General features: G+C 40.3%; 1 protein-coding gene across 1 annotated transcript in view; it reads right to left on the bottom strand.

Moving 5' to 3' along the window:
* Positions 1-15,077, bottom strand: part of LOC122814803 (vacuolar protein 8-like) — a 988,388-nt gene that overhangs the window by 411,749 nt on the left and 561,562 nt on the right. The gene's annotated exons all lie outside the window — the stretch shown is intronic.

Below are 15,077 nucleotides of genomic sequence, written 5' to 3'. Positions count from 1 at the left end.
AAATGGAATCCGTATCCCTGTGATACGATGTTTAGTACCCACTTGTCCTGGGTTATTAACTGCCAATTTTGAGCAAAAAGTGCTAATTTTCCCCCTATGCGTGCTGCCAAAAGATAAGTGCTTGGTGTAGGCAGAGGGAAGTCATTGGGATTGCTTTCTGTAGGTTTGCGCTTTATCTCCTCCAGATTTGGAGGTGGAAGCGCCCCATTGCTTTGACCTGTATGAATCTTGCGCCTGGTATCTGGAACCCTTAGGGCGTCTGGATTTGCCCCTTTGAGCTCTGTCTGACACAGGAAAGGACCAATTTTTGTAGGCCAGTGTCTACTGAATCTTGGTGGCTGCACTTGTAAGAAGTCTTCGTAACAGTTTGCATAGACTTAGCTTTGTCTTCCATTTTCTTTAAAACCTCTTCTGCCTTAATACCAAACAGAGAATCATGCTGTAAAGGTGCATCTAGCAGTTCAGCTTTAACATGATCAGGCAAATTTTGTTCCTTTAACCAGGCATGCCTCCTAATCACAGATCCAGTAACTGTGGCTCTGCAGGAGGCCTCTAAGGAATCAAACCCACATTGCAAAGTATGCTTTCCTACTTGTTCAGCTGCATGCAATAATTCCTGCAATTCTTTATTTTCTGCACATTCTGAAATCAACATCATTTTCTGTTTCAGCAATCCCATAACATGTTGTTGGTACTTAAGCATGTGAAATTGACAGTTTAAGGCCCTGATTGCCAAGGTTGCAGATGTATAAACCTTTTTTCCCCATCTGTCCAGTGCTCTTGAATCTCTGTCGGGGGGGTAGGATTTTTTGCTGTCGAGGCCTTAACTCCATTTGGACCCTAAGAAATAGCTTCAGGATCAGAAGCAGGGTTTCTAAATAAAAATTTATGTGAGTCAGGGACCCTGTAATATCTGTCAGGCTTACTGGGAGCTGGAGGTAAGGAGTCAGGGGTCAAGCTCGACTCCGAAAACACATCATCCACAATGACTAGGACAGGAGGAATGGTTAAAGGCCTGTGCTGAGGGAGAAGAAGGAAATCTCTGAGCCTCTTTTTTGATTCTGAGAAGTCTTGACTCTCCCAGTGAAAATGCTCCCTCAAAGTATGCAAGGTTTCTCCAAATGAATAATCCTCAGGAGGAGATGCAGATGGAATACACTCCTCAGCATCAGAATCCTCATAGGGAGGTATAGATAAGTCCTGATCAGAAGAGGAATCAGAAGAAATAGAAACCTGATCTGAATATTCATAGTAAGTGCCTTGCCTAGGCCTCTTATAGGGAGGGTGATGGGTACCCCTGATCAAGGTAATAAGGTCTTCAACCATTTTGATCATCTGTTTTTTAGAAATAGAGGCCTGTGCACGTGGGTCATGCGTCAGTTTTTCAGTTTTAGAAGTTGCTTTTGTCTTTGGTTTTGCAGCTGTCGTCGGTTTGATATGCAAATGTTGAGGTCTGAATAAACCCTCAGAAGCTGGTGCCTGCTCAGCAGCTCCGGACCCATCCAAGGGGGATACATCCATTGGTCCAATACCTTGAGTATCTTGCGGCATGCCGGACTCCACATGGGTGTCGGTAGAGGCCTGCAACTCAAAGGTAGTGGGTACCAGGGGCTGCGAAAGCGCCTCACTGAGTACTGGCGAACTGGCGACTGGCTTAGGAGAAGCTTCTTCGTCGGTTTTGGATCTCGACTGCCTTTCTCTGTCCTTTTCTTTGCGTTTTTTATGTACTCCGGTAGTCGGATTGCTATCCGACGACATTTCTGGGTAGTTAAATCTGTTTCCAAAATACTTTGATGCAAAAATATACCGACGCTTAATAGTGCGTTGGTTAAATCTAGCACAAAACTGACAGCCAGGCACGTTGTGATCACGGCCTAGGCAAGGAATACAGTATAAATGGAAATCCTTATGAGGTATTTGCTTCCCACAAGTAATACAATTATTAACTTTTTCTGACATCAGTAAAAAGCAAGAAATAAGTTTCCCCAAAGGAGTACTTAGATTTACTGAAGACTTCAGTTCTGAAACTCAAACTCGAATATTTCAGTAGCCAGCTGACCGGCACTTGCGAAATGCTTCTGCTTTGGGCACCGCGCGGCAAGAAAGACTAAAGAAAACGGTGTCGGCTGCATGTTTTATACCCCTGACGACCTGACGTCATGGAAGAGGAGACAGCAACTGACACAGGACCCAAGACTTTGGAATTCAGGCCGACTGAGAGCAACCTACCAGCAGATTACCCAAATGTAATGACTGCAACAGTGAAACATGAAGAACATCTGCCCTGCCACCACCTGCAAAAATCAATATGTTGTCATGACAAGCCTTTAATGGGAGTGCTCCTCTTAGCAGAAGACTTCTTCCTCTGGTCATGGATCCCTTCAGTCTTTTTTCTTTTGGCTGTCTTACAGAGTCTCAGCTTTACTCCAGTAGATAGAAGATCAGTACCTTATAAGGAATGTCTTCACCTGTGTTAGCAAGCTTAGTATTCTATAAGACAGTTGTTGTTGCCTTTCGGCTTTTCCCAGTTAGGGGTCGCCACAGCGGAACTCCAGTCCGCTACTGATTGGCAGTAGATTTTTCACAAATGTCGAGGTGCCAGCTCGACGTTCAACCTTCAACGAAGGCATGCCCATTTACGCATGTCTTTCGAACGCCCACCCAACCATGGGGAGGACATGCAGACTACACACAGAAGGCACTCCCCGCCCTCCAGCTGAGAATCGGACGGGAGAACCTCTTGCTGTGAGGCAACAACGCTACCGCTGCACCAGTATACATTTTTAATTACTGATAAGGAGGCATATGCCCATTCCTATTTAGCACTTTTGTTAATGCAACATGGATACGCAATTTCTAAATGTCTCCATAGCCATCTTGGTAGATATGGGCATCGTGAGACAATATAGCAATTGTCTCATGTACAAAGGCACCCACTTAATCCTTAAAAAACAAACACAGTATGCGATGAATGCACATACACAATATCACTACAGGCAAAACATTCACATACAAACAAGTTTGTCAAGAACATGCACATGCACTACATCCACCACATATAGTGTCCACCAAACACATTGCCAACCTATGCTGAGGCACTAAAAAAGCAAAATTCTCAAACCTCAAAGACCTCCTAGGCCTACAAATGGCAACGCCCTCAGGCAAAGCCCATAAGGTAAGCCAAGCCATTACCCAGGACTCTTATCATAGGGGGACTCTATTGTATGACACACAGATGCCCCTCTCACCACACTGAACAAGGAGATGATAATGGTTAGTTGCTTATCTGGAACCAGGATCCACCAAGTTACGCACACACTCAAGTCACTACACCACAGGTACCACTATGTTTTTAATCATAGTCCATGTGGGCATTAACAACCTGAGACATACTTCCCTGGACTACATTAAAAGAAACACTGTTGATCTATCTGAATATGTATCTCAGGCAGGTATGTGCCTTCCATTGAGCAGCATTCTACCTTCACCATGGATGATGCCACAGTACAAACAAAACATAATTGACTTCAATAATTGGCTTAATTTCTGGTGTCTCTCCAGGGGAATTCCATATTTGTTAGCATGGGCAGACATGGTTAACTGATCACTTTGCTTTTGAAATGATGATCTGCACCTGTCTCCCCCAGGGCTTCCAAACATTGGTTAAAACTTTATCCACCCCTTGGAGCCTTTTTTAGTCAATACCAAATTGAAAAATCTACCAACATAGCAAATAAAATCAAAGAAATCTAAAGGTGTTACTGCTCAGTGCTTGGAACTTAAGCAACAAACTACACACCTTACAAGCTCTTCTCAAGCTGGAGGATATACACATCTGTGCCATTAACAAGACATTGTTTAAATCCACAGAAAGTACTCTGCAGTGCAAGGTTTCAGTGCCTTCCACACATTTAGACCGTCAGCTGTACAAACAGGAACAAAAGGTGGAGGAATCTCAATCTATATTAGCAACGAGCATAACTCTACGTTAGTTAAACAGGATGTATACCAGCATTTCAGTTTGCACTCTATTTCATCTTATGTATAATGTTTCTTTTATTTTTTATTGCTGTAGATGTTATTGGAGCTTTTCTCCTCGGGTCTCCACTGAAAATGTTTTTTTTTTTGTAACTCAGCTGGACCAACCTAGTTAACAAATGTGAAATAAATTAAAAACAAACAAAAAAAAATACAAAGAAAAACTAGCTCAAAAGACAGAAAGCCAAACAGGGCAGCTAAAATCCCCACTGAAGTTGCAGAATGCTTATTCAAGCCAAAACATCAATCCAGGAGTAGTCCAAGTGCAAAACAGGACAGCTAAAATCCTCACTGAATTAGCAGAATGCTTATTCAAGCAAAAAAAAAAATCAAGCCAGAAATAGTCCAAGTGCAAAACACAGGTTTATTAAATCCACATAAAACAGATCTGTTTTATGTGGATTTAATAAAGCTGTGTTTTGCACTTGGATTACTCCTGGATTGATTTTTTTGGCTTGAATAAGCATTCTGCAACTTCAGTTGGGATTTTAGCTGCCCTGTCTGGGTTTCTGTCTTTTGAAATAAATAAAAATAAACAAATGATGCCCTGGAATTTAGCCACATGCATATCACCATAGACAAATTTCCACACCATAGTCTAGCAAGCCACAGGTCACCTTCTATGTCCCTAAAATCCCATAGCTTGTACCTAGATCTACTGGAGATACTCACCATTAAACCAAATACCCTATTCATGACAGATTTTAACTATCCCTCTTTAGAGTGGAAAACATGTACTACCTCATACTCACAGACATGATTCCTATTAACACAAACACCCTTGACTAGACAGTACCCACACCTACCACAGGTTCAAACATACTGGACCTGGTCCTCACCAATAAGGGAGAGGGCTGCACCCCTTCTCCAGTGTTACATCCTCTGTGATGAGGTCTAACCACAAAGCTGTCTCCTTTGAAATCAAATTCAACTTGGTAACCCCAGCAAACCTTGTAACAGTTCAGAACTATTCCAAAGCAAACTATATCCAATCAAGTGATAGTTTGTCAAAATTCAATGCCCCTCCCAATTCTGAGTTCACAGCAAACTATACGGAATTGTTCATACAGACCCTGTACCACCACATAAATGGCTGCACAGAGGCTGCACTACTTACTAGAGGCTGCAGTACTTACTAGAAGTAAACCTAAAACTGGTAGAATTCTAACCTTGATAGGGTATATAACAAAAGGAAAAAAGTCATGGCTAAAATCAGGAAGAGCAACTCCCATCATGATATAATTACATTAAACAGAAAACTAAGAGGACTAGTTAAGTTCAACAAGGCCAATTACAAGTTCAAGATAGCCTCAAGCTAAAGACAACCACAAAGCCTTCTACGGCTATGTCTGAAACCTCAAAAGCAGCACACATCAGTGTGACGAACTGGTGGTCAATAATGCCACCTTCACTGAGTACAGCAACATAGACAATTTGCTGGCTAATAAATTCAGCTCAAACTTCACTCCCCCAATGAAATGCCTGCTAGCATAACCCCCAAACTATTAACGGGGAGCAGGTCCTGGTGGCACTCACTAAGGCCAAAACCACAGCCTCAGTGGGCCCCAAATAGCTTGAAACATGATCTATCACGACCACTTGGGTCAGTTTTCAACTAGATCCTCAAAACAGGCTTCGTACCACAGGAATGGAGGACTGGCATGAGTATCCCACTTCACAAGACTAGACCTTCAATCAATCCCAGAAACTACAGACCTATTAGTCTGACTAGTGTAAAATGCAAATCCATGAAATGAATTAACATGGAAATCATCAACAAAGATATAGGCAACCTTCAGACACCAGACCCAACCCAGTCTGGCTTTATCTAGGGAATGCCATGCCTACTAAACTTGGTGGACATCTTTGAGAAGGTCACCATGGCAATGGATGCGAGAAAAACAGTGTATACCATCTACCTAGACCTGGTTAAGGTGTTCAACACAATACCTCACTCAGGTATAGCTGACAAACTCACCAAACTAGGCATAACCTCCTACATAACTCACTGGATTGCCAGCTGGCTCACAGACAGGACCCAGGAAGTCAGGATTAGTGATACCACCTCCACTTAGAGACCTGTTACCAGCAGAGTACTTCAGGGCTCAGTGCTGGGACTGCTCCTATTTGGCATCTACTTCTTGGAAGTAAAGGCTAATGTCAAGGGCCTTTGGATGACCAAGTCTGCAGATTACTTCAAATTGGGAGCTATCATAGATTCCCCCCATGACAAAAACATGTTACAAGATGGTCTAATATAGAAAAATTACTTGTGCTAAAGTCACAGACTAAAACTCATTGCCATGAAATGCATTACAGTGTCTTTTGGGAAAACTGCCACCCATGCTAATTACTCCACTGATAAAATACCACTAACAGCTGACCCGACAGTCAGGGATCTAAGAACATATGTAGACAGTAATCTGGCCTTTGACCAACATGTGGCCAAGGCAATAAGAAAATCATTATATGTCACCCAGCTTATAAGTAAGGACATGGTATCCAGGTGCAATAAAGTCATAGTACTACTTTATTCAATCTTTATCAGGTCCATCATTGAGTATAATTCTCCCTTCTGCTTGTGCATGACCATACATATGCAATAACTGGAACGCCCACTAAGATTCCTTACCAGGAGAATCCATAGTATAAACACACTGTCCTCTATGGATCATCTTATACCCCTGTCTCTATACTACTCTACAGGTTGCTGAGAGGCGATCTATGCCTTCAATACAAAGCATCCACGGATCTAGTTCTGATGGACCTTTTGCACATCTGCAAAATCAACAGCATCAGAACCACTAGATACAAGTATTTACATTTTGCTTGTGACATAAATAAAACATGTTGACAAGACAGATATATGTCTCAAAGGATACCCATGCTCTGGAACAGGCTCCCCATCCATGTGAAGCACAGTCCGTCCCTAACCCTACTTAAGTGTAACCCTGACTAATGGACAGGAATTGGAAATTCACCCTGGGTCTAGCTTCCATGTCTCTAATAGTTTGTCTATTACTGTATGCCTCTGTCTAACATACCCTCTCCACATTGCCTCTAGAAACTTCCTAACATACCCCCTCCTAATAAATGACCATGATACATAGGATACAATTGGGATGGATTGCACGGCTAGACTTATTAAGGCCCTGGGGGGTCATTAGCCCAATATATATCTATGAAACTATTACAGCCCCTCTTAGCTAAATGTTTTAGATCCTCGACACTGAATTAGTGGGGTTCAAATGCTTAGCTCAGGACCCACTTTTAAACATGATACTATCAGTTCAAGTAGTGCCACAGTTTAGTTTTAGCCTGAGCAAACAAACTCAATAAATATTGAATATTGCTTCACCTATGAGTCTCCAATGTTCAATTCAATTAAGTCTTAGCTCACAGAGTTCAAATCATTAGAGACACAACCTAACAAAAAATATTCTAAAATCATTTTTTTTCCCAAGGGGCAGGTCCTTCTCCACACTTCATGTTCCCAAACATATATATACCAATTCTGCAGTAAACCAGTGAAGAAAAGAAAAATTGTGAAAACAAAATGCATTATTGCCAGTGCAGAGTTACAAACTGCACTGGTAGTGATTTCCTACAAAATACAGTGATTAGTGAGTTTAACATCAGGGAACTGAAATTAGCCACAGAGTCTTGTCCATTTTAAAGTATAAGGAAGCCAAGTGTGCTAATCTGATTTTGGCAGTTTAGAAACAATGAAAAATATGCAAATAAAAAAAAATACATTATAACTTGTGATGCAAGAGATTAAACATGATGTGAAATGCACTGTAAAAACGTAAGATTTCTGAGCCACATTCAATAACACCTACACTAAGTGTGCACGATACGACATGTATTCAAGAACATCCCTACCACATTTTTAGTGTTTTCTAGTCACTCAGAAAGATTACACTGTGTACACATAGTCTACAGTTTGTGGTAACCTTTACGAATCCCTGTTAATATTTAAAGCTGCAAGAAAATCAGTAGGGAAACTAAAATTAGGAGGAAGAAGGTGTGAGTCTATTTATTTATCTAGTTATTTTACATTTGCTTACTAGGGAGGTCCAACTGCACAGAGCTGTCCATTTTCAGTGGAAGCCCAGGAAAAAAAGCTCCAGAACAATTACTAACATACTATACATAAGACATTTACATGAGCATTGTGGTTTACACGAGGGTGGCCTAATGGTTAAGGTGTTTGCCTTGCAAACACAAGGTGCAGGGTTTGAGTCTCACAAGGGATAATTGACTAGGCTTGAAATGGCTCACAAGGGCAGTTAGCTTAGTACTAATCTATGAACCTACTAATCTATAAAAATATAGCAGATAATAACATATGATGGCATAAGATATTTACATGAGCATTGTGGTTTACACATTCACTTATAAAAATATAGCAGATAATAACATATGATGGCATAAGATATTTACATGAGCATTGTGGTTTACACATTCACTTATAAAAATATAGCAGATAATAACATATGATGGCATAAGATATTTACATGAGCATTGTGGTTTAGACGTACAGTTAAAAGTATAGCAGGTAGTAACATTTGACTGTTGTTCATACAGTATGTTTAGTAAAGATAATCTTGAAGATGTACTGCAGATAAGACAAGAAAGGAAAAGATAAAAAAGGAGGAGAATATAGAGAAGTTCATATGAGGTGCATTGACATTTTAAGGGAAAGCTTTTCAACTTAGTCTAGGGGAGAGTTAGTGGCATGGGGCAGTGGGGAGTAGGCAGCCAAGTAATGTGTGATAATATATGGTGCATGTATGGGAGTTTTAAAGAGGAGGTTGGATAGTGGGTAGGGGAAAGGAGTTAGAATATGTCAGCCAGGTGCTAGGCAGTTACAAGTAACATGATAATATATAGTGCATCTGTGGGTGTTTTAAATAGGAGGTTGGATAGTGGGTAGGGGAAAGGAATCAGAATATGTCAGTCAGGTGCTAGACAGTTACAAGTAACATGTGGTTATATATAGTGCATCTGTGGGAGTTTTAAAGAGGAGGTTGGATAGTGGGTAGGGGAAAGGAGTTAGAATATGTCAGCCAGGTGCTAGGCAGTTACAAGTAACGTGTGGTAATATATAGTGCATCTCTGGGAGTTTTAATGAGGAGGTTGGATAGTGGGTAGGGGAAAGGAGTTAGAATATGTCAGCCAGGTGCTAGGCAGTTACAAGTAACGTGGTAATATATAGTGCATCTCTGGGAGTTTTAATGAGGAGGTTGGATGGTGGGTAGGGGAAAGGAGTTAGAATATGTCAGCCAGGTGCTAGGCAGTTACAAGTAACATGTGACAATATATAGTGCATCTGTGGGAGTTTTAAAGAGGAGGTTGGATAGCGGGTAGGGGAAAGGAGTTAGAATATGTCAGCCAGGTGCAAGGCAGTTACAAGTAACGTGTGATAATATATAGTGCATCTGTGGGTGTTTTAAAGAGGAGGTTGGATAGTGGGTAGGGGAAAGGAATCAGAATATGTCAGTCAGGTGCTAGGCAGTTACAAGTAACGTGTGATAATATATAGTGCATCTGTGGGAGTTTTAAAGAAGAGGTTGGATAGTGGGTAGGGGAAATAAGTTAGAGTATGCCAGCCAGGTGCTAGGCAGTTGCATGTCCAGGAGTTGTTTAGGTGGGAAATAAGCTCTTTTTTGAAGATGGTTTTATTAGGTTGTAACCTGATTTGTAGTGGTAGGGAGTTCCAAGTCTAGGCAATGTTGCTAGAATACAGGGAGTCACCAGAGCCGTAATGGCTTTTGGAGATTGTGATTAGTGCCGTGTTAATGGATCTAAGTTCTCGGTTATTGGACTAGAGAATGATCAGGTCTTGTAAGGCTGTAGTTTTGTCAGGTTGGTACAGTATTTGGTGAGCTAGAAGAAGATGGTTTAGAGCTAAGGTGTTAGGGAGTTCCAGCCAGGAAAGCTGTTTTAGGGCCTGACAGTGGTGGGTGCGGTAGGAGGAGTTTGTGGCAAATTTTGCTATTTAGTTGTAGCATACTGATAGCTTGTTTAAATCGCTCTTGTTTAGATTAATTTCAACAGCAGAAGCATACAGTAAGGTAGAGAGAAGATGGGTACGAGCTAAGGTAACTTTACTGTTGCTGGTTAGGAAGTTTTTACATCTGTAAAGAGTACCTAGTTTTTTGTTGATTTTGGTTATTGTATGAGCTATGTGTTTGTCAAATTTCATATTATTGTCAATAATGACCCCTAGTAATTTGGTTTGTGTGATGGGGGAGATAGGGGTATTATCTGAGAAACAGAGAATGGGGGAGAATGTGCTGCTGCTTTGGAAGGATGAAAGAGCATAAGTTGGGTCTTTTTAGGATGTAGTATTAGCTAGCAGTTTGTTAGCGAGGTTTCAATGGATGTAAAGGCTTCTTGGGTCTTGATATGAAGTTGTTGGAGGGTGGGGGCAGAGCAGATTAAGGTGGAGTCATCAGTGTATTGAACCAGGTTTGCTAGAGGGGCGGCTTTGTGAAGATTATTTGTAAATATAGTGAAAAGTAGAGGTCCTAGGATTGATCCTTGGGGTACTCCTAGTTTTACAGGAAGTAGGGGGGAAAGGGAGTTTTTCCACTGAACAGCTTGTTGGCATTGGGAGAGATAGTCTTGAAACCATAATATAGTGGGATTAGTTAGTTTTAATTCTGAGAGTGATGTTATTAGTTTTGTATGGGAGACTGTATCAAACGCCTTTGATAATTCAAGGAAAACTGCAGACACTAGTTGGCTGTTGTTGCATTGCATATTTACTAGGTTACTAAAATGGATGAGTGCAGTGGTAGTACTATGGTTGGGGCGGAATCCGTGTTGAATTTCGGCAAGAAGATTGTTGGAGAGGAGATGTATTAGGGACCTGGGTGCAGATACATTTTTCCAGTATTTTAGCCAGTGGGGAAAGTATAGCTATAGGGCGGTAGTTTGTTAGGTTAGTGGAGTTGCCCCCTTTGTGTATTGGTATAATGTAGGAGATTTTCCAGAGAAGTGGCACTTTTTGTTCTGAGACTGATCTGTTAATGATTATAGAGACTGGGTAGGAAATGGCTTTGGCAGCAATTTGTAGGAATTTGGCAGGTAGTTTGTCTACTGCTAAAGTGGTGGGTTTAAGTTTGGTTAGGTGTCTATAGATGGTGTAAGTTGGTACAAGTTGAAGGGTGAAGGAGTTAGCTTTATTTGATGGGTTATATACTACAATGGGGGTTGAGGAGTGTGGGTCTGTTGACAGCTTTAATATAGAGTTGGTAAAGAACTCATTGAATTGGGTGGCTGTGTTTATAGAGGTGGTGTCTATGTTTAGATGAAGAGTTGGTGATTTACCTGGTTGGAGAACACTGTTTATAGCGGCCCAGAACATTTTTGGGTTGGTATTACGCTTAGTTTGAATTTCACTATAGTATTTTTGTTTGTCAGTTGTAAGAATGTTTGCCTATTAGGAGTAGTTTTGTTTTTGTGCCAGGTGACCCATGCTTTGTCCCTTTGTTTCATAAGTTGTCTAGTGCTCTTGGTAAGCTATGACGCACAGATGGCTTTAGTGCGGATCTGTGTTGGTGGAGCAAGTTGGGTGAGAAGGCCTAAGAAGATATTTATTTTATTTTTTTATTTATTTTACATTTGTTGACCGGGCTAGTCTAGCTGGATACATGTCCATTTTCAGTAGAGGCCCGGGGAGAAAAGCTCCACAAAAGGACAACAGATATTATGCTTGTTATACAAAAGAATAAAATGTACAAGTAATTACATTGTTAGGAAAAAAGAAATATATATGTAAAAAAAAAAATATATATATATATATATATATATATATATATTTTTTTTTTTCCTCACTCTCTCACGTTATTAGTAAAATGGAAAACAACAGCTAAAGAAAGTTAGTTAAGATTAGACAGTGTGGAAGATGGAAAAGGAGAAAAAAGTTTAATCAGGGTTAGTACAAGGGCAGAGCCATTGGGAATTTAGCCATATTATAAGATGCTTCTTGAAAGTATTTAATGAGGTCATTGCAGTAATTTCCCTAGGAAGTTTGTTCCAGACAGGTGCAATACAGTTGGCAAATAGACTATTCCCAGCTTTGTTGTTGGATTTGAAGGAGTCTGCTAGAAGCTTGGTGGCAGAGCGTAAGGAAGAGATGTTTTTATAAGGTGTAATAAGAGAGCTAAGTATAGTAGTATTTGAAGGCTGATAGAAGATTTTGTGGGTGATGGTTAATTGCTTAAGTACAATCTGATTATGAAGTTCGAGCCAGCCTAATTGTTTAAGATTAGAGCAATGAAAGGGGGTTCCTGTTGCAAATCTGGCTATATTATTGTATGCTGTTGCTAGTTTATTGTAATTAGCTTTAGATAAGTTTGAAAAGATAGGTGAGGCATACAGAAGAGTGGAGAGTAGGTGTGTTTTTGCTATAGTGCTTCTGGCTAAGATTGTGAGGTAGGGTTTAAGCCCATAGAGTGATCCAAGTTTTCTATTGACTGACTTGATGGTTAAGTTAATATGGGAATCAAAGTTAAGATGGTGGTCAATTGTGACCCCAAGGAGTTTGGTAGTGGGTTCCGGGGATATTACAGTGTCATTATTAGAAGTTATGTTAAATGTAAAAGAAGATGATTTTTGTGTAGGTGTAAAAAGTAATAATTTAGTCTTTTTGGGGTTCAGTAAGAGGCAATATTGGTGAAACCAGTTTTCGGCTGCTGTAAAGACTTTTTGTGTAGTAACTTGAAGCTCAGTTGGGGAGGAAGCTGAACATATCAGTGTAGAGTCATCGGCATATTGAATACAGATGGAGTCTGGAATGGACTGATATAGGTTGTTGATAAAGATGGAAAAAAGGAGAGGTCCAAGTATTGAGCCTTGTGGTACTCCTATTTTGGTAGAGGTCCAAGTATTGAGCCTTGTGGTACTCCTATTTTGGGAGAGGTCCAAGTATTGAGCCTTGTGGTACTCCTATTTTGATTGGAAGACGAGAAGATAAGTGATTTTCCCAAAGTACGGCTTGTTGTCTATTATCCAAGTAGGAATTAAACCACTGGATAGTCTGAGAGTCTAAGTTAAATGATTGCAGGATGTTTAGTAAGAGAGGATGGTTAACCATATCAAAGGCCTTTGACAGGTCTAAAAATAGAGCTGAGGAAAGTAAGTTGTTGTTCCGGTTTTTATTAATATTGTCAGTGAATGATAATAGAGCAGTGGTGGTACTGTGATGAGGTCTAAAGCCATGTTGGCAGTCTGCTAGAAGATTGTTTTGGAGGAGATGATCAAGTAATTGCCTATGAACACATTTCTCCATGATTTTAGCTAGTGGAGAAAGAAGAGCTATGGGACAGAAGTTAGAGAGCTCGTTCGAGTTACCACCCTTATGAAGTGGAATGATGTGAGAGACCTTCCAGAGGGTAGGAATAGTTTCTTTAGTTATAGTTCGGTTTATTAAAATGGAGACAGGAAAGACTAGTGCTTTGGCTCCTATTTGTAGGTACTCAGCTGGGATGAGGTCAGCTGAGGGGGTGCATGGTTTAAGTTTGGTAAGTAAGGTATAGATGAGGTCTGTCGAGACAGGTTGTAATTTGAAAGAGGGGGGTTTATCATTAAGGAAGTGAGGTACTTGAGTGGATTTTGGAGATAAAGTTGATGCCAGGGTAGTGACAGTGTCTAAGAAAAATGAGTTGAAAGTGTCAGCAATTTGTTTGGGTGTAGTTTGAGTGAGGTTAGAGGGAGTTGGTGTTTTGGAATGGCCAGGGTGAAGAAGTTTGTTGATACCTGCCCAGAATTTTTGAGGATTTTGACGTTGAGAGCGTTGGAATTCCCAATAGTAATTTTTTTTATCTTGGAATATTAGTTTCTTTGTTTCGTTTCTAAGTTGTTTAAAGATTATGTGGTCAGCTGGGTTTTTGGTAGATCTCCATTTGTTCCAAGTCTTATTTCTAAGTAGCATTTTTTGTTTGGTTTCTTTAGATAACCAGGGAGCAGTCTTAGCTTTGGTTTTTATTAGTCTTTTGGGGGCATGGAGGTTGAGAATTTGGAGGAATTTGTTGTTGAAGTATGAAACAGCCTCATCAAGAGGTAAATATTTTAGAGAAGACCAATTACAAGCTTTGAGTTCTAGGTGGAAGTTGGCTTGTTTGAAATTTGTTTTGTTCCTGGTAGTTCTGAGTTGAATATTATTGGCTATATGGCTGTGTTAGTGTGATATTGTTGAAATACTCAACTGCTTCATCTAAAGGAAGTGTTAAAAGAGGGGACCAGTTAGAGTGTTTAAGGGCTGTGTTAAGGTAGTCAGCCCTGAAGTTTTAGTGTATCTGATTTGTTTAAGAGAGCTAGTTCTAGGTGAGTTTAGTTTAGTCTTTGATGAAGAAGGTTGGGAGGTGGTCACTTAGAGTGTCAGGTAGTGTACCGAAATTATGGGTGAAAGATGGGCGAGTAGTGAGAATCCAGTCTAGTATTGATTCTTTTTCTGAGGTTTTGTCTAGCCTAGTAGAGGTTTCTATAAGCTGTGACAATCCGTAAAGGTTAATATGATTTGAGGGGTGGGGTGATTTAAGTGAGGCCCAATCAATATTAAAGTCGCCTAGTATAATAGTTTCATGGGGGAGGGTTTCTGATGTCCATTGGAGAAGAGATTCTAGGGTTTTGATGTTATCTCCTGGAGGGATATATGATCCTAAGATATTTAGCTGTTTTTGTGCATTTAGTCTTACCTTAGCAAGTAGGATCTCTGCATTATTAAATGCAGGGATTTCTATGTTAAATAGTTCAACATTGATGTTGTTCAGATACAAGAGTCCACCTCCTCTTTTAGCTGTACGGTCTTTTCATAATATGCTATAACTAGGGGGAAATACTAAGTTTTTAATGAGTTATGCCTGTGTTGTCTGTTCATTCAGAATGGTGTACACTTAGTGTAGGTGTTATTGAATCCCTAATCAGCAGGGTACTATTAACTTTTCCTGAATAATTGTTTAAAGCTACTACCAGATTTAAGTATACTGAATATCAAAACTCTATGTGAAAGTGGGGATGATAGCAAC

The sequence above is a fragment of the Protopterus annectens genome, chromosome 1.part1 (assembly GCF_019279795.1).
Source record: "Protopterus annectens isolate FY-2018-M chromosome 1.part1, PAN1.0, whole genome shotgun sequence".
In the NCBI taxonomy this organism is placed as follows: Eukaryota; Metazoa; Chordata; order Ceratodontiformes; family Protopteridae; genus Protopterus; species Protopterus annectens.
The sequence above is the reverse complement of the archived record's forward strand: the minus strand, read 5'-3'. Positions and strand labels throughout refer to the sequence as shown.